Here is a 21,576-nt window from a genome sequence, read left to right as displayed (position 1 = left end):
CCTTTTTACTGACTATGCACTATCGCCGAAATACACATGGAAAACCACACCTGAGCTCATATTCTCAAGAATAAACAATGACCTTTAAATCCCTATCAAAATCGCATAAATATAACTCTTCTATCACCATGACAATGAGAGAGGAATAAATGTTCTAACAATAGACTAGAACTACCTTTGTGAGTACCGAACTGGAAGTACTGAGACCTGATTATATAATCATCGGTTACTATCTTCCATTTGGATCTGGTTAGAAGAAAAGAGAACAAAATGCTAAATTTGAACTAGAGGTTTACTTTAATTGAATTGGTACCTCACCAAAGTGAGGCTTCAAAGAATGGTCTATAGACTCATTAAATGTTCCTCTCCACGGTAATCTTTAGTAAAAGGCGAAAGATTAATACGATGTGAAGAGAAACCAGAGTAATCATTATACTTTCACGCTTTATTTTGAAGAGAAATAGTTTGAACTTTCCAAATGCTTTTGTAAAGACGATAGTGGAATGGTTATGTCTACAAAGATCCAAAAGGGTCATAGTTTTCAATATACAGTGTCATTTTGCTATTGGCTATTTTGAATTTCAGTGAAACCCATTTATTTTCTTTATACTGGTAGAAAGGATACTAATTAATATTTCTATATTTCTTGTCGTGGAAAAGGCAGGGGGAGTTAATTTGACAGTAAAAGGGATGTAATCCACATTCGTTAGATGTTCGAGTTATCGAGATGGATTATAACTACCTATTTATACATCAGGAAAAGATTACTAATTTGGAAAAAAATAACAGGTGTTTTATTCATATAGGAAATCAAAATTTACTTGAAGAAAAAAAATTCCATTTTAGATTAATGCAACGTGTGGATGTTTCAGATGTTTGGGATATCATCTGTCTTCTCCGAGGAGAGCAATGTAGACCTTAAACCTGGCATATGTACTAGCAAACTAGGGTATGTTATACCAAGCTTAGACCATTAACTGTCTTTATTGCGTTTGGTACAATTCCAATAGGTGGTCCACACATGGTTAAGTAAAGATTCAGACATGTTTAGGCTGCCGTTAATGAAATTGAGTCGCAATTATTACTTCCGGATCAGTACCCACAAAAGTAGTCCCAGTCTATATTTAGAGCATTGTTTCCTCTCTCGTTTCGGTAGTGGTACGCAGCTTAGATTTCGGCTTTTGAGGTATAGATTTCAGGAAAATTAAATTGAAAACTCTTTGTAAAATGAGCATCAATGAGTTTCTCTTCCTACTGCTAAAACTGCTTCTCTGTTAGATCCAACTCGCGAAAAAGGCGCATAACATATTCCCATGTTGTTGTTGTGGGAATAACGCCATTTTTCAGCACGTGATAGGCTATACATGGCGGCCAGTATAAATAGTGGCATAAGAAACTGGAGAAAACCTCGGGAAGAGCCACCGACTCACGAGAGGCTAATGGCAACCTTTCTCATATACACACATAGACCGACCCCGAGACCCGAACCACGTGGATCGAGATGAGATGGCAGTGATTGGTAAAGTCGAGCGCTTTAGAACACTCGGCCATCCGGGTTCCCGTTTAATTCCATGTAGTTTAAAATTAGCATTTAAAACCTTAATACTTACGTGTAAATTCTTCATTTCTTTTAAGATATGTCACCTGCTGTGATACATCGCCAGCATTGAAAATTATTTTCTGTCGGAAACGTGTCATGCCGTTTTCATAGATTTGTATGTTTTGAGTTTAAATGAATGCAGCCGGTGTTACTATCCATCAAAAATAATAGTAATACAAAGTTTATGTAAGTAACAACTCAGATTTCGTTAGAGATTTTCAATCACAAATACATAAAAGTAGCTAGAAATACGAGGCCTCCAAAGTTGCATATTAAAACTTGCTGGTACTCTGTGACATGTGAATGGTTTTAAGATTGTTCTTTTTGAATTATTTTTAGGCAGCCATAGTCAAAAAAATTTCCTTAATGTTATTTCGTCTGTTTTGCTTTAATTTGGTTTCGTTAGATGCCTCAAGGAGCAAATCTGAGCAGCTTTGATCATTAATGAAATTGTAAAGCCGATGTAATAAGCCTTTCCCAAAGAATTTATTAATTTCTTAGAATTAGTTCGAAGATGAAATATACCATGGCACATGCTCATAGGTAGAGAAAAAAAGAATGAACAGATCACAACAAACAAACAAAAAACCCCAACCATGTTGCCACTTGCACATGGACGTAAGCTTATGGTGCTTTAGGTTCGTTGATATTAGACACACACACACACACACACACACACTGTTTACTCATATTCAGCGTGATGTTGTGAGTTTGACGCTATTTTCCAACAATAACAAGAAAAAAACAACTTGCATCTTTCAAATGCAATTAATATTACAGTACCTTCGGTTCTTTGATTTTCAGTCAAAACACACACACACACACACACACACACACTCGTGCATGTATATACACAGGGCGTTTTTACTGCAGACGAGTTTCAAATATACACTTAACAGATCTTAATTTCCAAAACTTTGATACATCTAGTCCACAATCGTTAGATCACGCCTCTTTTTATTAGCGGATTGATTATTCAGATTGGTTTTACTGGGTTTAATGCCATTTTGCAGCACATGATTGGTATATATATGAACGCTAAATTGATACACTTTGGATGACCATATGCAAATATAATACTTGTACATACATTTGCATACATATTCCACGCAAACTAGACCAGCAAGTAGATCATCGCTTCTTTTGTTTTTTTCTGACACTACCGGTAATGTCAGGGGAGAAAAAAGAAGAAAAGGCGGAGATCTACTTGTTGGTCTAAAAAGCAAACGTGCATCTACATACATGTATTTGAATAAGATCACATCAAATGCTAAATTCATAAACATAAGATAATGTTACTTACTTCCAAACACACATGCATACCATATACATGTGAGATAAAGAGGACAAAATAGAAGGTATGATGCGAGAAAGTGACGTGATAACTAACATACTTCTGGTCCAGTAATATTCAGGGAACATAATATTCCTGATAAACTCCATTTGTCAATAAATCGAACAAGGTCAGATCCATAAGGACATAGAACACAATTAATTTTACTCTATGTTCTCTACATTTCTTTCTCAATACTTCTTAAATCCCTAAAAACTGCATAAATATAACTCTTCTGTCACCACCAAAATGAGAGGAAAAAATATTCTAAAAATAGACTTGAACTACATCTATTGGTACTGAACTGGATGTACTAATTGTGACCTGATTCCTGACAGGCCCAATTTGTTATGGCCAATTTTAGTCAAACTTTTATATTTGCATGCCACACCTATTTCAATTTTATACATGAAGTCTTTTTGAATTTTATTACAAACAAGACACGTGACACCTTTCAGAAAGTGTGTAGTGCTGGTGTTCCACAGGGTGCAAGTTTTGGTCCAAGTGCTCTTGAGAAACCAAAACTTAATTTGCTATATCTTCCTTAATTATAAGAATTTTTCAATGCAATGAAAACCTGAATGTACAAGGCCTCTCTGAGAATATGTTTACAATTTGAAATTATTGATAAAGGAAATTTAAATAAACATTTAAATTTTAAAAACTACATTTTATTGAAAATATAAATTTTCCTACAAGTTTTAAAATTCAGTTTGACAAATTTTAGACAGCAAAGTTGACTAATACATGGTATTTAAAACAAATGGTAGCTTAAGTCTGTACAAGTGATATCATTTTTCCCAGGGTTAGTGAAGCAACACAGCTCATAGTGATTTTGGCAGCAAACCGCAATATGCCTGTCCAGATGCATATAGGTGTAGACACTAAAGAAACAGTGACAGGTGCTATGTTCCACATATTGTGTCAGGTACGTAGGCAGTTGTTTGTATAAGTAATAGCGCACTCAGATTTAAAGTTCGGATGGGACCACTACCATGTTGTATAGCAAAAATGCATTCCATTTCAATGTCAATAACTACAAAAGGTGACAATGGGATAGGAAAATACAGTTTCTAGGGAGGCTCTACCTTACTGAAAAATGGTGTTATTCTCTCTCATGAAGACCTAAGCCATGTCTTTGTGGTGCTATATATCAGTGTGGTGATATGAACTAATCATGGTCACTTATGACAGTACACTTCACATGTCCTTATGAAACCTTGCTATCACCACCGGACTACTGGAGAGCTTCCAAACTGATCCAACTCTAACATTTTGTTCCAGATACAATGTTAGACCTGAAAAGATATAACATGTCTCACTTGATTCTAGAAAACAGTAAGATGTAGGTAAATGAATTTAAAATGTGTTCGATATGGTGATTTCAAAATAACATTAAGGTTGCAAGCATGGGAAAAATATTAAACATGACAGACTGACACTCAAAAAGGTGAAGCGATGACCATGTATTAAAGTGATAAATTCATCCTAAAAATATATGGGGTTTCTAGAAGCATATTTAGCCATTTACAGGTTAAATAGCAAATCAGGTAGACTATGTATCATACAGTTTAAGGCAATGTTGGGGCGGTGAGGTTTGATCATTGGTGCAAACATTAGTACATACCAGTATACAGGAAGGTCAATCGACAATGTAATAAATTAAAATATATGACTATAAGCGATCTTATTTATGAGGGAAATAACAATTTTGGATATTGCAGATGAATACAGCAAAATGTGGCCACACAGATCAACTATAGATACCAATAAATCCTATATCGTCAACTAAATGTGAAATTCTGATCCCCAAAACGTGAAAACCAGGATGGACATTTACATATGTGGGACATATACAATGTACTTGTTAAGATCAAATGTGCAAACAAAATTCAAATGATCTGTTTCAACATTTATCATTAAGAGTGTTGGTTACCAATTATTAAACTCAATGATTCAATGGAATCAGATATCAGCTGATGCTACAATACTGCACACTGTCATAGTACTAAATTGAAATATGTTATCATACATAGGCCTACTCATGATGAAAATAACATTTTGGGATATTTTCAGCGCACACAGCCAGAAATGGGCCTTACAGATTCACTATATGTACAATGTCAGCCTATATGATGTACTGAATGTGAACGTTTGATCCCAAACATTCCAAAATATATGAATATTTGTTCATGTGGGATATGTAGCTATCGCAAAATCAGTTGTACAAAGTTAAATTCAAATAATCTGTTTGAATATTTCTTATGCAATCTTTAGAGTGTCAGTTAACAAATATTATTAGTAATTAATAATGCATAAAGCAAGATGGATCATCAGCATTCCCATAACATCATATAGGCCACAATGCTGCACTACACCAATCAATATCGTAACCAAACTGAACAATACAATGGAATGCATTTTGTGTTCAGCTTATATTATTTTGCTGTTTTCTTACATCCAAGGGTAATATACATGGGGAAAGTATATTTTATCCCTTTGAACTGTATTTCATTCTGGGACAGTTTAAAATGATTTAGTAGAGAACTTGACTAGGTTCTAGTATAAAGTTTTCATCTCTGTCCTCTCACTAAATACCCTATAACTATGTTTGTAAAAAATTACTGAAGGCCATACAAGCAGATATGTCTTACTCAGGAAGTGACCCCATGATAAACACATAAATTAACTGCTTGGACCCCTAATAAATACTTTGAATGACCAATACAAATTGGAATTTTGTCTTCGTGTATTTTAAATGATGGTCTCATTTTGACTTACAAAGATATTTTCTCTGACAAAATTTGACAAATATCCAACATTGGAACTTATATATGGTGTAGGAATATTTACATGCTGATATCATTTAATATCATTTCAACAAATATTATATATTTTGGAGTAAATGTTTTAATTTTTTATACTTCTTTTTAAATTTCATTTAAATTTTTCAAAATAAAACTTAACTTTTTATTTCTAATTTCATTCTACTGTTTTTCAAAGTCAATATACATAACATATTGAAATTTCATGTGTCGTTCATTAATAATAAAGATTTAATACCAGTTTAATCTTTACTCAAATACTGCACTGACAGGACATAGCACAATTAATTTTGTTATATGTTCTCTACATTTGGTTCTCGAGACTGACATTTCCACTGTGTGACAATCAGTACAAATCATATGTTAATCTAAAAATACCTTCACGGTGAAGTTCTTGCCAAAGGTTTTTTTGAGAGGCTGGACTGTCAACAGAGCAGTATGTAAACAGAACACATATTTCACTTCCGGATCATCACCATGGCCTTATTACTGACTATGCACTATCGCCGAAATACACATGGAAAACCACACCTGAGCTCATATTCTCAAGAATAAACAATGACCTTTAAATCCCTATCAAAATCGCATAAATATAACTCTTCTATCACCATGACAATGAGAGAGGAATAAATGTTCTAACAATAGACTAGAACTACCTTTGTGAGTACCGAACTGGAAGTACTGAGACCTGATTATATAATCATCGGTTACTATCTTCCATTTGGATCTGGTTAGAAGAAAAGAGAACAAAATGCTAAATTTGAACTAGAGGTTTACTTTAATTGAATTGGTACCTCACCAAAGTGAGGCTTCAAAGAATGGTCTATAGACTCATTAAATGTTCCTCTCCACGGTAATCTTTAGTAAAAGGCGAAAGATTAATACGATGTGAAGAGAAACCAGAGTAATCATTATACTTTCACGCTTTATTTTGAAGAGAAATAGTTTGAACTTTCCAAATGCTTTTGTAAAGACGATAGTGGAATGGTTATGTCTACAAAGATCCAAAAGGGTCATAGTTTTCAATATACAGTGTCATTTTGCTATTGGCTATTTTGAAATTCAGTGAAACCCATTTATTTTCTTTATACTGGTAGAAAGGATACTAATGAATATTTCTATATTTCTTGTCGTGGAAAAGGCAGGGGGAGTTAATTTGACAGTAAAAGGGATGTAATCCACATTCGTTAGATGTTCGAGTTATCGAGATGGATTATAACTACCTATTTATACATCAGGAAAAGATTACTAATTTGGAAAAAAATAACAGGTGTTTTATTCATATAGGAAATCAAAATTTACTTGAAGAAAAAAAATTCCATTTTAGATTAATGCAACGTGTGGATGTTTCAGATGTTTGGGATATCATCTGTCTTCTCCGAGGAGAGCAATGTAGACCTTAAACCTGGCATATGTACTAGCAAACTAGGGTATGTTATACCAAGCTTAGACCATTAACTGTCTTTATTGCGTTTGGTACAATTCCAATAGGTGGTCCACACATGGTTAAGTAAAGATTCAGACATGTTTAGGCTGCCGTTAATGAAATTGAGTCGCAATTATTACTTCCGGATCAGTACCCACAAAAGTAGTCCCAGTCTATATTTAGAGCATTGTTTCCTCTCTCGTTTCGGTAGTGGTACGCAGCTTAGATTTCGGCTTTTGAGGTATAGATTTCAGGAAAATTAAATTGAAAACTCTTTGTAAAATGAGCATCAATGAGTTTCTCTTCCTACTGCTAAAACTGCTTCTCTGTTAGATCCAACTCGCGAAAAAGGCGCATAACATATTCCCATGTTGTTGTTGTGGGAATAACGCCATTTTTCAGCACGTGATAGGCTATACATGGCGGCCAGTATAAATAGTGGCATAAGAAACTGGAGAAAACCTCGGGAAGAGCCACCGACTCACGAGAGGCTAATGGCAACCTTTCTCATATACACACATAGACCGACCCCGAGACCCGAACCACGTGGATCGAGATGAGATGGCAGTGATTGGTAAAGTCGAGCGCTTTAGAACACTCGGCCATCCGGGTTCCCGTTTAATTCCATGTAGTTTAAAATTAGCATTTAAAACCTTAATACTTACGTGTAAATTCTTCATTTCTTTTAAGATATGTCACCTGCTGTGATACATCGCCAGCATTGAAAATTATTTTCTGTCGGAAACGTGTCATGCCGTTTTCATAGATTTGTATGTTTTGAGTTTAAATGAATGCAGCCGGTGTTACTATCCATCAAAAATAATAGTAATACAAAGTTTATGTAAGTAACAACTCAGATTTCGTTAGAGATTTTCAATCACAAATACATAAAAGTAGCTAGAAATACGAGGCCTCCAAAGTTGCATATTAAAACTTGCTGGTACTCTGTGACATGTGAATGGTTTTAAGATTGTTCTTTTTGAATTATTTTTAGGCAGCCATAGTCAAAAAAATTTCCTTAATGTTATTTCGTCTGTTTTGCTTTAATTTGGTTTCGTTAGATGCCTCAAGGAGCAAATCTGAGCAGCTTTGATCATTAATGAAATTGTAAAGCCGATGTAATAAGCCTTTCCCAAAGAATTTATTAATTTCTTAGAATTAGTTCGAAGATGAAATATACCATGGCACATGCTCATAGGTAGAGAAAAAAATAATGAACAGATCACAACAAACAAACAAAAAACCCCAACCATGTTGCCACTTGCACATGGACGTAAGCTTATGGTGCTTTAGGTTCGTTGATATTAGACACACACACACACACACACACACACTGTTTACTCATATTCAGCGTGATGTTGTGAGTTTGACGCCATTTTCCAACAATAATAAGAAAAAAACAACTTGCATCTTTCAAATGCAATTAATATTACAGTACCTTCGGTTCTTTGATTTTCAGTCAAAACACACACACACACACACACACACACACACACACACACACACACACACACTCGTGCATGTATATACACAGGGCGTTTTTACTGCAGACGAGTTTCAAATATACACTTAACAGATCTTAATTTCCAAAACTTTGATACATATAGTCCACAATCGTTAGATCACGCCTCTTTTTATTAGCGGATTGATTATTCAGATTGGTTTTACTGGGTTTAATGCCATTTTGCAGCACATGATTGGTATATATATGAACGCTAAATTGATACACTTTGGATGACCATATGCAAATATAATACTTGTACATACATTTGCATACATATTCCACGCAAACTAGACCAGCAAGTAGATCATCGCTTCTTTTGTTTTTTTCTGACACTACCGGTAATGTCAGGGGAGAAAAAAGAAGAAAAGGCGGAGATCTACTTGTTGGTCTAAAAAGCAAACGTGCATCTACATACATGTATTTGAATAAGATCACATCAAATGCTAAATTCATAAACATAAGATAATGTTACTTACTTCCAAACACACATGCATACCATATACATGTGAGATAAAGAGGACAAAATAGAAGGTATGATGCGATAAAGTGACGTGATAACTAACATACTTCTGGTCCAGTAATATTCAGGGAACATAATATTCCTGATAAACTCCATTTGTCAATAAATCGAACAAGGTCAGATCCATAAGGACATAGAACACAATTAATTTTACTCTATGTTCTCTACATTTCTTTCTCAATACTTCTTAAATCCCTAAAAAATGCATAAATATAACTCTTCTGTCACCACCAAAATGAGAGGAAGAAATATTCTAAAAATAGACTTGAACTACATCTATTGGTACTGAACTGGATGTACTAATTGTGACCTGATTCCTGACAGGCCCAATTTGTTATGGCCAATTTTAGTCAAACTTTTATATTTGCATGCCACACCTATTTCAATTTTATACATGAAGTCTTTTTGAATTTTATTACAAACAAGACACGTGACACCTTTCAGAAAGTGTGTAGTGCTGGTGTTCCACAGGGTGCAAGTTTTGGTCCAAGTGCTCTTGAGAAACCAAAACTTAATTTTGCTATATCTTCCTTAATTATAAGAATTTTTCAATGCAATGAAAACCTGAATGTACAAGGCCTCTCTGAGAATATGTTTACAATTTGAAATTATTGATAAAGGAAATTTAAATAAACATTTAAATTTTAAAAACTACATTTTATTGAAAATATAAATTTTCCTACAAGTTTTAAAATTCAGTTTGACAAATTTTAGACAGCAAAGTTGACTAATACATGGTATTTAAAACAAATGGTAGCTTAAGTCTGTACAAGTGATATCATTTTTCCCAGGGTTAGTGAAGCAACACAGCTCATAGTGATTTTGGCAGCAAACCGCAATATGCCTGTCCAGATGCATATAGGTGTAGACACTAAAGAAACAGTGACAGGTGCTATGTTCCACATATTGTGTCAGGTACGTAGGCAGTTGTTTGTATAAGTAATAGCGCACTCAGATTTAAAGTTCGGATGGGACCACTACCATGTTGTATAGCAAAAATGCATTCCATTTCAATGTCAATAACTACAAAAGGTGACAATGGGATAGGAAAATACAGTTTCTAGGGAGGCTCTACCTTACTGAAAAATGGTGTTATTCTCTCTCATGAAGACCTAAGCCATGTCTTTGTGGTGCTATATATCAGTGTGGTGATATGAACTAATCATGGTCACTTATGACAGTACACTTCACATGTCCTTATGAAACCTTGCTATCACCACCGGACTACTGGAGAGCTTCCAAACTGATCCAACTCTAACATTTTGTTCCAGATACAATGTTAGACCTGAAAAGATATAACATGTCTCACTTGATTCTAGAAAACAGTAAGATGTAGGTAAATGAATTTAAAATGTGTTCGATATGGTGATTTCAAAATAACATTAAGGTTGCAAGTATGGGAAAAATATTAAACATGACAGACTGACACTCAAAAAGGTGAAGCGATGACCATGTATTAAAGTGATAAATTCATCCTAAAAATATATGGGGTTTCTAGAAGCATATTTAGCCATTTACAGGTTAAATAGCAAATCAGGTAGACTATGTATCATACAGTTTAAGGCAATGTTGGGGCGGTGAGGTTTGATCATTGGTGCAAACATTAGTACATACCAGTATACAGGAAGGTCAAGCGACAATGTAATAAATTAAAATATATGACTATAAGCGATCTTATTCATGAGGGAAATAACAATTTTGGATATTGCAGATGAATACAGCAAAATGTGGCCACACAGATCAACTATAGATACCAATAAATCCTATATCGTCAACTAAATGTGAAATTCTGATCCCCAAAACGTGAAAACCAGGATGGACATTTACATATGTGGGACATATACAATGTACTTGTTAAGATCAAATGTGCAAACAAAATTCAAATGATCTGTTTCAACATTTATCATTAAGAGTGTTGGTTACCAATTATTAAACTCAATGATTCAATGGAATCAGATATCAGCTGATGCTACAATACTGCACACTGTCATAGTACTAAATTGAAATATGTTATCATACATAGGCCTACTCATGATGAAAATAACATTTTGGGATATTTTCAGCGCACACAGCCAGAAATGGGCCTTACAGATTCACTATATGTACAATGTCAGCCTATATGATGTACTGAATGTGAACGTTTGATCCCAAACATTCTAAAATATATGAATATTTGTTCATGTGGGATATGTAGCTATCGCAAAATCAGTTGTACAAAGTTAAATTCAAATAATCTGTTTGAATATTTCTTATGCAATCTTTAGAGTGTCAGTTAACAAATATTATTAGTAATTAATAATGCATAAAGCAAGATGGATCATCAGCATTCCCATAACATCATATAGGCCACAATGCTGCACTACACCAATCAATATCGTAACCAAACTGAACAATACAATGGAATGCATTTTGTGTTCAGCTTATATTATTTTGCTGTTTTCTTACATCCAAGGGTAATATACATGGGGAAAGTATATTTTATCCCTTTGAACTGTATTTCATTCTGGGACAGTTTAAAATGATTTAGTAGAGAACTTGACTAGGTTCTAGTATAAAGTTTTCATCTCTGTCCTCTCACTAAATACCCTATAACTATGTTTGTAAAAAATTACTGAAGGCCATACAAGCAGATATGTGTTACTCAGGAATTGACCCCATGATAAACTCATAAATTAACTGCTTGGACCCCTAATAAATACTTTGAATGACCAATACAAATTGGAATTTTGTCTTCGTGTATTTTAAATGATGGTCTCATTTTGACTTACAAAGATATTTCTCTGACAAAATTTGACAAATATCCAACATTGGAACTTATATATGGTGTAGGAATATTTACATGCTGATATCATTTAATATCATTTCAACAAATATTATATATTTTGGAGTAAATGTTTTAATTTTTTATACTTCTTTTTAAATTTCATTTAAATTTTTCAAAATAAAACTTAACTTTTTATTTCTAATTTCATTCTACTGTTTTTCAAAGTCAATATACATAACATATTGAAATTTCATGTGTCGTTCATTAATAATAAAGATTTAATACCAGTTTAATCTTTACTCAAATACTGCACTGACAGGACATAGCACAATTAATTTTGTTATATGTTCTCTACATTTGGTTCTCGAGACTGACATTTCCACTGTGTGACAATCAGTACAAATCATATGTTAATCTAAAAATACCTTCACGGTGAAGTTCTTGCCAAAGGTTTTTTTGAGAGGCTGGACTGTCAACAGAGCAGTATGTAAACAGAACACATATTTCACTTCCGGATCATCACCATGGCCTTATTACTGACTATGCACTATCGCCGAAATACACATGGAAAACCACACCTGAGCTCACGTTGTCAAGAATAAACAATGACCTTTAAATCCCTATCAAAATCGCATAAATATAACTCTTCTATCACCATGACAATGAGAGAGGAATAAATGTTCTAACAATAGACTAGAACTACCTTTGTGAGTACCGAACTGGAAGTACTGAGACCTGATTATATAATCATCGGTTACTATCTTCCATTTGGATCTGGTTAGAAGAAAAGAGAACAAAATGCTAAATTTGAACTAGAGGTTTACTTTAATTGAATTGGTACCTCACCAAAGTGAGGCTTCAAAGAATGGTCTATAGACTCATTAAATGTTCCTCTCCACGGTAATCTTTAGTAACTTATGTTGGCACCCCATGACTCCGTTCCAGCAGATGCTGGTAAAGAGTTGGAGGTGTCACCCTGTTTTTCGTTTCTAAAAGTCATGGTTTGTGATTTTTGTATCCCCCGTCCTCCCATATGTAGATTCCATGTGATATTGCTTTTTTTGTATTCATTTCGTTTTATATAAAAGTTTTAATTTTATTATTTTTTTTTATTTTATTTGTATTTTTTTTTTTTTTTTTTTTTTTTTTTTTAATTAATTTATTTATCTCTTTTTTTCGTCAGGGTTGATCTTTGTTTCGTTTCGCCATATATCTCGAGTTGTCCCTGCATGCGGGTTCTGAGTTGTACTGCGTTCCAACTCGGTAGGCAGGTCGGTTTCCATTCTCAGGTCAATACTTGCAAACACTAGTGCTCGTGATTGTTTTCTTGCCTTGAACCCGACATGCATGAAACTTAGGATCGTACTCGTTTTCCCTTTACGAAAGTTCAGGGTAAAAGTTTCCGTTCCCATCCCCATTTCGTTATCGTTATTATTTTTGAGTGACTTGCCATAGTCATTAAAGTCCGGTGTGGTGCTGTTTGTGTGTGTTGTGTTGTAACTGCATTTGATTTTGTGTATAGACTGGCAATATCTAGATCATATCTTAAGAGTTTTGGGTTAACTATCTAGTTTTCAGTAGTGGCACGGTAGTCTTGGTTTTAGTCCCTGTGGTGTAGGTCTATCTGTACTTGGAGAATTGTTTGATTGATATCCCGGCTGGGGTGTAATTAATCATTGGTAGTCATTGTTCCAAGATTCGTGTGAACATCAGCTAGAAAGGATTTTACTGGGATAGTTTGGATTCAGGTTCATTATATGATGTATTGTTTAGGAGGTTAAACATATTTAGTTATAATTTCTTCCTTTTTTGTTTGATTTTCTTATATATAAAAATGAAAATAGATGTATTTTTTTTTAAAAATTTGACTTTTTATTTATGTTTTATTTTTATTTTGTGTGGATTTGTGTGTTTGTGTATGCATGTACGCAGTTTACTTTGTTGTTGTGCATACTTATCTGCTTATTGTTGGGTTCCTATAGATAGAAATGATGTGTGTGGGCTGGTTAGGTTATTGTATTGTTGTTTTCGGTGGGATTTTGTACAGACAGGACCTTCATGGACTCTATTTAGACAGTCTCTTTCCTCGACTTTATCCAGCAGGCCATATCTGTTTAGCGAGCGTTGCATATTCTGGTGGGTCTTTGTTTATTTTGTGTTTGGGGGGAGGGGGTATCAGTTACAGATGTGTTGACTAAGATTCCCTTGGGATAAACTCTTGAAGAGAGTTAATTATCTAGCCCTCACATCTGTTTCTGTTATATGCCTATAGCTATATTCGCTAGTCGGGATGAAATAGTTGTTTTTGTAGTATGGCCAGGTTTACCGTACATGTATAGGTGGAGGGATTGGATCTGCACAAAATAAGACAGTCACAGCTGGAGATGATGGGTTTCCATTGGGATAAACTCCTTAATAGGGTTTTTGCCTACCGCCTCCTCTGTGTACTGTTTCTGTGTTGTTTAATTTCGTAATTGGTTGAATGGTTTTGGTGGTGAATTTTACATATAATGGTAGACAGTCCTGATTATGGTTAGTTTGTGATCGTAGAATGGGGTTTTGGGTTTCCGTTGGGATAAACTCTTTAATAGAGTTATGCCCGCTGCCCCTTCTGCCTACTGTTTTAATGTATGCGTGTGTGTATGTGTTAGTTCTTTGTACATGTTGGATGTTATTCGGATGGCTTGGTAGTCCATATTTTATCGTTTCTAATTTGCACGATATTATTTATGTATTGAATTATCTCATCATATAAGATTTTTAGTAAAAGGCGAAAGATTAATACGATGTGAAGAGAAACCAGAGTAATCATTATACTTTCACGCTTTATTTTGAAGAGAAATAGTTTGAACTTTCCAAATGCTTTTGTAAAGACGATAGTGGAATGGTTATGTCTACAAAGATCCAAAAGGGTCATAGTTTTCAATATACAGTGTCATTTTGCTATTGGCTATTTTGAATTTCAGTGAAACCCATTTATTTTCTTTATACTGGTAGAAAGGATACTAATTAATATTTCTATATTTCTTGTCGTGGAAAAGGCAGGGGGAGTTAATTTGACAGTAAAAGGGATGTAATCCACATTCGTTAGATGTTCGAGTTATCGAGATGGATTATAACTACCTATTTATACATCAGGAAAAGATTACTAATTTGGAAAAAAATAACAGGTGTTTTATTCATATAGGAAATCAAAATTTACTTGAAGAAAAAAAATTCCATTTTAGATTAATGCAACGTGTGGATGTTTCAGATGTTTGGGATATCATCTGTCTTCTCCGAGGAGAGCAATGTAGACCTTAAACCTGGCATATGTACTAGCAAACTAGGGTATGTTATACCAAGCTTAGACCATTAACTGTCTTTATTGCGTTTGGTACAATTCCAATAGGTGGTCCACACATGGTTAAGTAAAGATTCAGACATGTTTAGGCTGCCGTTAATGAAATTGAGTCGCAATTATTACTTCCGGATCAGTACCCACAAAAGTAGTCCCAGTCTATATTTAGAGCATTGTTTCCTCTCTCGTTTCGGTAGTGGTACGCAGCTTAGATTTCGGCTTTTGAGGTATAGATTTCAGGAAAATTAAATCGAAAACTCTTTGTAAAATGAGCATCAATGAGTTTCTCTTCCTACTGCTAAAACTGCTTCTCTGTTAGATCCAACTCGCGAAAAAGGCGCATAACATATTCCCATGTTGTTGTTGTGGGAATAACGCCATTTTTCAGCACGTGATAGGCTATACATGGCGGCCAGTATAAATAGTGGCATAAGAAACTGGAGAAAACCTCGGGAAGAGCCACCGACTCACGAGAGGCTAATGGCAACCTTTCTCATATACACACATAGACCGACCCCGAGACCCGAACCACGCGGATCGAGATGAGATGGCAGTGATTGGTAAAGTCGAGCGCTTTAGAACACTCGGCCATCCGGGTTCCCGTTTAATTCCATGTAGTTTAAAATTAGCATTTAAAACCTTAATACTTACGTGTAAATTCTTCATTTCTTTTAAGATATGTCACCTGCTGTGATACATCGCCAGCATTGAAAATTATTTTCTGTCGGAAACGTGTCATGCCGTTTTCATAGATTTGTATGTTTTGAGTTTAAATGAATGCAGCCGGTGTTACTATCCATCAAAAATAATAGTAATACAAAGTTTATGTAAGTAACAACTCAGATTTCGTTAGAGATTTTCAATCACAAATACATAAAAGTAGCTAGAAATACGAGGCCTCCAAAGTTGCATATTAAAACTTGCTGGTACTCTGTGACATGTGAATGGTTTTAAGCTTGTTCTTTTTGAATTATTTTTAGGCAGCCATAGTCAAAAAAATTTCCTTAATGTTATTTCGTCTGTTTTGCTTTAATTTGGTTTCGTTAGATGCCTCAAGGAGCAAATCTGAGCAGCTTTGATCATTAATGAAATTGTAAAGCCGATGTAATAAGCCTTTCCCAAAGAATTTATTAATTTCTTAGAATTAGTTCGAAGATGAAATATACCATGGCACATGCTCATAGGTAGAGAAAAAAATAATGAACAGATCACAACAAACAAACAAAAAACCCCAACCATGTTGCCACTTGCACATGGACGTAAGCTTATGGTGCTTTAGGTTCGTTGATATTAGACACACACACACACACACACACACACACACACACTGTTTACTCATATTCAGCGTGATGTTGTGAGTTTGACGCCATTTTCCAACAATAACAAGAAAAAAACAACTTGCATCTTTCAAATGCAATTAATATTACAGTACCTTCGGTTCTTTGATTTTCAGTCAAAACACACACACACACACACACACACACACACACACTCGTGCATGTATATACACAGGGCGTTTTTACTGCAGACGAGTTTCAAATATACACTTAACAGATCTTAATTTCCAAAACTTTGATACATCTAGTCCACAATCGTTAGATCACGCCTCTTTTTATTAGCGGATTGATTATTCAGATTGGTTTTACTGGGTTTAATGCCATTTTGCAGCACATGATTGGTATATATATGAACGCTAAATTGATACACTTTGGATGACCATATGCAAATATAATACTTGTACATACATTTGCATACATATTCCACGCAAACTAGACCAGCAAGTAGATCATCGCTTCTTTTGTTTTTTTCTGACACTACCGGTAATGTCAGGGGAGAAAAAAGAAGAAAAGGCGGAGATCTACTTGTTGGTCTAAAAAGCAAACGTGCATCTACATACATGTATTTGAATAAGATCACATCAAATGCTAAATTCATAAACATAAGATAATGTTACTTACTTCCAAACACACATGCATACCATATACATGTGAGATAAAGAGGACAAAATAGAAGGTATGATGCGAGAAAGTGACGTGATAACTAACATACTTCTGGTCCAGTAATATTCAGGGAACATAATATTCCTGATAAACTCCATTTGTCAATAAATCGAACAAGGTCAGATCCATAAGGACATAGAACACAATTAATTTTACTCTATGTTCTCTACATTTCTTTCTCAATACTTCTTAAATCCCTAAAAAATGCATAAATATAACTCTTCTGTCACCACCAAAATGAGAGGAAGAAATATTCTAAAAATAGACTTGAACTACATCTATTGGTACTGAACTGGATGTACTAATTGTGACCTGATTCCTGACAGGCCCAATTTGTTATGGCCAATTTTAGTCAAACTTTTATATTTGCATGCCACACCTATTTCAATTTTATACATGAAGTCTTTTTGAATTTTATTACAAACAAGACACGTGACACCTTTCAGAAAGTGTGTAGTGCTGGTGTTCCACAGGGTGCAAGTTTTGGTCCAAGTGCTCTTGAGAAACCAAAACTTAATTTGCTATATCTTCCTTAATTATAAGAATTTTTCAATGCAATGAAAACCTGAATGTACAAGGCCTCTCTGAGAATATGTTTACAATTTGAAATTATTGATAAAGGAAATTTAAATAAACATTTAAATTTTAAAAACTACATTTTATTGAAAATATAAATTTTCCTACAAGTTTTAAAATTCAGTTTGACAAATTTTAGACAGCAAAGTTGACTAATACATGGTATTTAAAACAAATGGTAGCTTAAGTCTGTACAAGTGATATCATTTTTCCCAGGGTTAGTGAAGCAACACCGCTCATAGTGATTTTGGCAGCAAACCGCAATATGCCTGTCCAGATGCATATAGGTGTAGACACTAAAGAAACAGTGACAGGTGCTATGTTCCACATATTGTGTCAGGTACGTAGGCAGTTGTTTGTATAAGTAATAGCGCACTCAGATTTAAAGTTCGGATGGGACCACTACCATGTTGTATAGCAAAAATGCATTCCATTTCAATGTCAATAACTACAAAAGGTGACAATGGGATAGGAAAATACAGTTTCTAGGGAGGCTCTACCTTACTGAAAAATGGTGTTATTCTCTCTCATGAAGACCTAAGCCATGTCTTTGTGGTGCTATATATCAGTGTGGTGATATGAACTAATCATGGTCACTTATGACAGTACACTTCACATGTCCTTATGAAACCTTGCTATCACCACCGGACTACTGGAGAGCTTCCAAACTGATCCAACTCTAACATTTTGTTCCAGATACAATGTTAGACCTGAAAAGATATAACATGTCTCACTTGATTCTAGAAAACAGTAAGATGTAGGTAAATGAATTTAAAATGTGTTCGATATGGTGATTTCAAAATAACATTAAGGTTGCAAGCATGGGAAAAATATTAAACATGACAGACTGACACTCAAAAAGGTGAAGCGATGACCATGTATTAAAGTGATAAATTCATCCTAAAAATATATGGGGTTTCTAGAAGCATATTTAGCCATTTACAGGTTAAATAGCAAATCAGGTAGACTATGTATCATACAGTTTAAGGCAATGTTGGGGCGGTGAGGTTTGATCATTGGTGCAAACATTAGTACATACCAGTATACAGGAAGGTCAAGCGACAATGTAATAAATTAAAATATATGACTATAAGCGATCTTATTCATGAGGGAAATAACAATTTTGGATATTGCAGATGAATACAGCAAAATGTGGCCACACAGATCAACTATAGATACCAATAAATCCTATATCGTCAACTAAATGTGAAATTCTGATCCCCAAAACGTGAAAACCAGGATGGACATTTACATATGTGGGACATATACAATGTACTTGTTAAGATCAAATGTGCAAACAAAATTCAAATGATCTGTTTCAACATTTATCATTAAGAGTGTTGGTTACCAATTATTAAACTCAATGATTCAATGGAATCAGATATCAGCTGATGCTACAATACTGCACACTGTCATAGTACTAAATTGAAATATGTTATCATACATAGGCCTACTCATGATGAAAATAACATTTTGGGATATTTTCAGCGCACACAGCCAGAAATGGGCCTTACAGATTCACTATATGTACAATGTCAGCCTATATGATGTACTGAATGTGAACGTTTGATCCCAAACATTCTAAAATATATGAATATTTGTTCATGTGGGATATGTAGCTATCGCAAAATCAGTTGTACAAAGTTAAATTCAAATAATCTGTTTGAATATTTCTTATGCAATCTTTAGAGTGTCAGTTAACAAATATTATTAGTAATTAATAATGCATAAAGCAAGATGGATCATCAGCATTCCCATAACATCATATAGGCCACAATGCTGCACTACACCAATCAATATCGTAACCAAACTGAACAATACAATGGAATGCATTTTGTGTTCAGCTTATATTATTTTGCTGTTTTCTTACATCCAAGGGTAATATACATGGGGAAAGTATATTTTATCCCTTTGAACTGTATTTCATTCTGGGACAGTTTAAAATGATTTAGTAGAGAACTTGACTAGGTTCTAGTATAAAGTTTTCATCTCTGTCCTCTCACTAAATACCCTATAACTATGTTTGTAAAAAATTACTGAAGGCCATACAAGCAGATATGTGTTACTCAGGAAGTGACCCCATGATAAACACATAAATTAACTGCTTGGACCCCTAATAAATACTTTGAATGACCAATACAAATTGGAATTTTGTCTTCGTGTATTTTAAATGATGGTCTCATTTTGACTTACAAAGATATTTTCTCTGACAAAATTTGACAAATATCCAACATTGGAACTTATATATGGTGTAGGAATATTTACATGCTGATATCATTTAATATCATTTCAACAAATATTATATATTTTGGAGTAAATGTTTTAATTTTTTATACTTCTTTTTAAATTTCATTTAAATTTTTCAAAATAAAACTTAACTTTTTATTTCTAATTTCATTCTACTGTTTTTCAAAGTCAATATACATAACATATTGAAATTTCATGTGTCGTTCATTAATAATAAAGATTTAATACCAGTTTAATCTTTACTCAAATACTGCACTGACAGGACATAGCACAATTAATTTTGTTATATGTTCTCTACATTTGGTTCTCGAGACTGACATTTCCACTGTGTGACAATCAGTACAAATCATATGTTAATCTAAAAATACCTTCACGGTGAAGTTCTTGCCAAAGGTTTTTTTGAGAGGCTGGACTGTCAACAGAGCAGTATGTAAACAGAACACATATTTCACTTCCGGATCATCACCATGGCCTTATTACTGACTATGCACTATCGCCGAAATACACATGGAAAACCACACCTGAGCTCATATTCTCAAGAATAAACAATGACCTTTAAATCCCTATCAAAATCGCATAAATATAACTCTTCTATCACCATGACAATGAGAGAGGAATAAATGTTCTAACAATAGACTAGAACTACCTTTGTGAGTACCGAACTGGAAGTACTGAGACCTGATTATATAATCATCGGTTACTATCTTCCATTTGGATCTGGTTAGAAGAAAAGAGAACAAAATGCTAAATTTGAACTAGAGGTTTACTTTAATTGAATTGGTACCTCACCAAAGTGAGGCTTCAAAGAATGGTCTATAGACTCATTAAATGTTCCTCTCCACGGTAATCTTTAGTAAAAGGCGAAAGATTAATACGATGTGAAGAGAAACCAGAGTAATCATTATACTTTCACGCTTTATTTTGAAGAGAAATAGTTTGAACTTTCCAAATGCTTTTGTAAAGACGATAGTGGAATGGTTATGTCTACAAAGATCCAAAAGGGTCATAGTTTTCAATATACAGTGTCATTTTGCTATTGGCTATTTTGAATTTCAGTGAAACCCATTTATTTTCTTTATACTGGTAGAAAGGATACTAATTAATATTTCTATATTTCTTGTCGTGGAAAAGGCAGGGGGAGTTAATTTGACAGTAAAAGGGATGTAATCCACATTCGTTAGATGTTCGAGTTATCGAGATGGATTATAACTACCTATTTATACATCAGGAAAAGATTACTAATTTGGAAAAAAATAACAGGTGTTTTATTCATATAGGAAATCAAAATTTACTTGAAGAAAAAAAATTCCATTTTAGATTAATGCAACGTGTGGATGTTTCAGATGTTTGGGATATCATCTGTCTTCTCCGAGGAGAGCAATGTAGACCTTAAACCTGGCATATGTACTAGCAAACTAGGGTATGTTATACCAAGCTTAGA

General features: G+C 34.2%; 3 non-coding genes across 3 annotated transcripts; all 3 read right to left on the bottom strand.

Annotated features, from left to right (window-relative positions):
- Positions 1-311: 311 nt before the first annotated feature.
- LOC149777097 (U5 spliceosomal RNA) lies at positions 312-427 on the bottom strand. The gene has a single exon (XR_016416372.1). It is a non-coding gene; the product is annotated as a U5 spliceosomal RNA (small nuclear RNA).
- A 6,123-nt stretch (positions 428-6,550) lies between these two features.
- Positions 6,551-6,666, bottom strand: LOC149777096 (U5 spliceosomal RNA). The gene has a single exon (XR_016416371.1). It is a non-coding gene; the product is annotated as a U5 spliceosomal RNA (small nuclear RNA).
- Positions 6,667-20,917: 14,251 nt separating this feature from the next.
- On the bottom strand, positions 20,918-21,033 carry LOC149777095 (U5 spliceosomal RNA). The gene has a single exon (XR_016416370.1). It is a non-coding gene; the product is annotated as a U5 spliceosomal RNA (small nuclear RNA).
- Between the last annotated feature and the right edge of the window lie 543 nt (positions 21,034-21,576).

The sequence above is a fragment of the Sinohyriopsis cumingii genome, chromosome 18 (assembly GCF_028554795.1).
Source record: "Sinohyriopsis cumingii isolate HCF-2022 chromosome 18, ASM2855479v2, whole genome shotgun sequence".
Classification (NCBI taxonomy): Eukaryota; Metazoa; Mollusca; class Bivalvia; order Unionida; family Unionidae; genus Sinohyriopsis; species Sinohyriopsis cumingii.
Note: the sequence above shows the minus strand (reverse complement) of the source record. Positions and strands in the feature narration are given on the sequence as shown.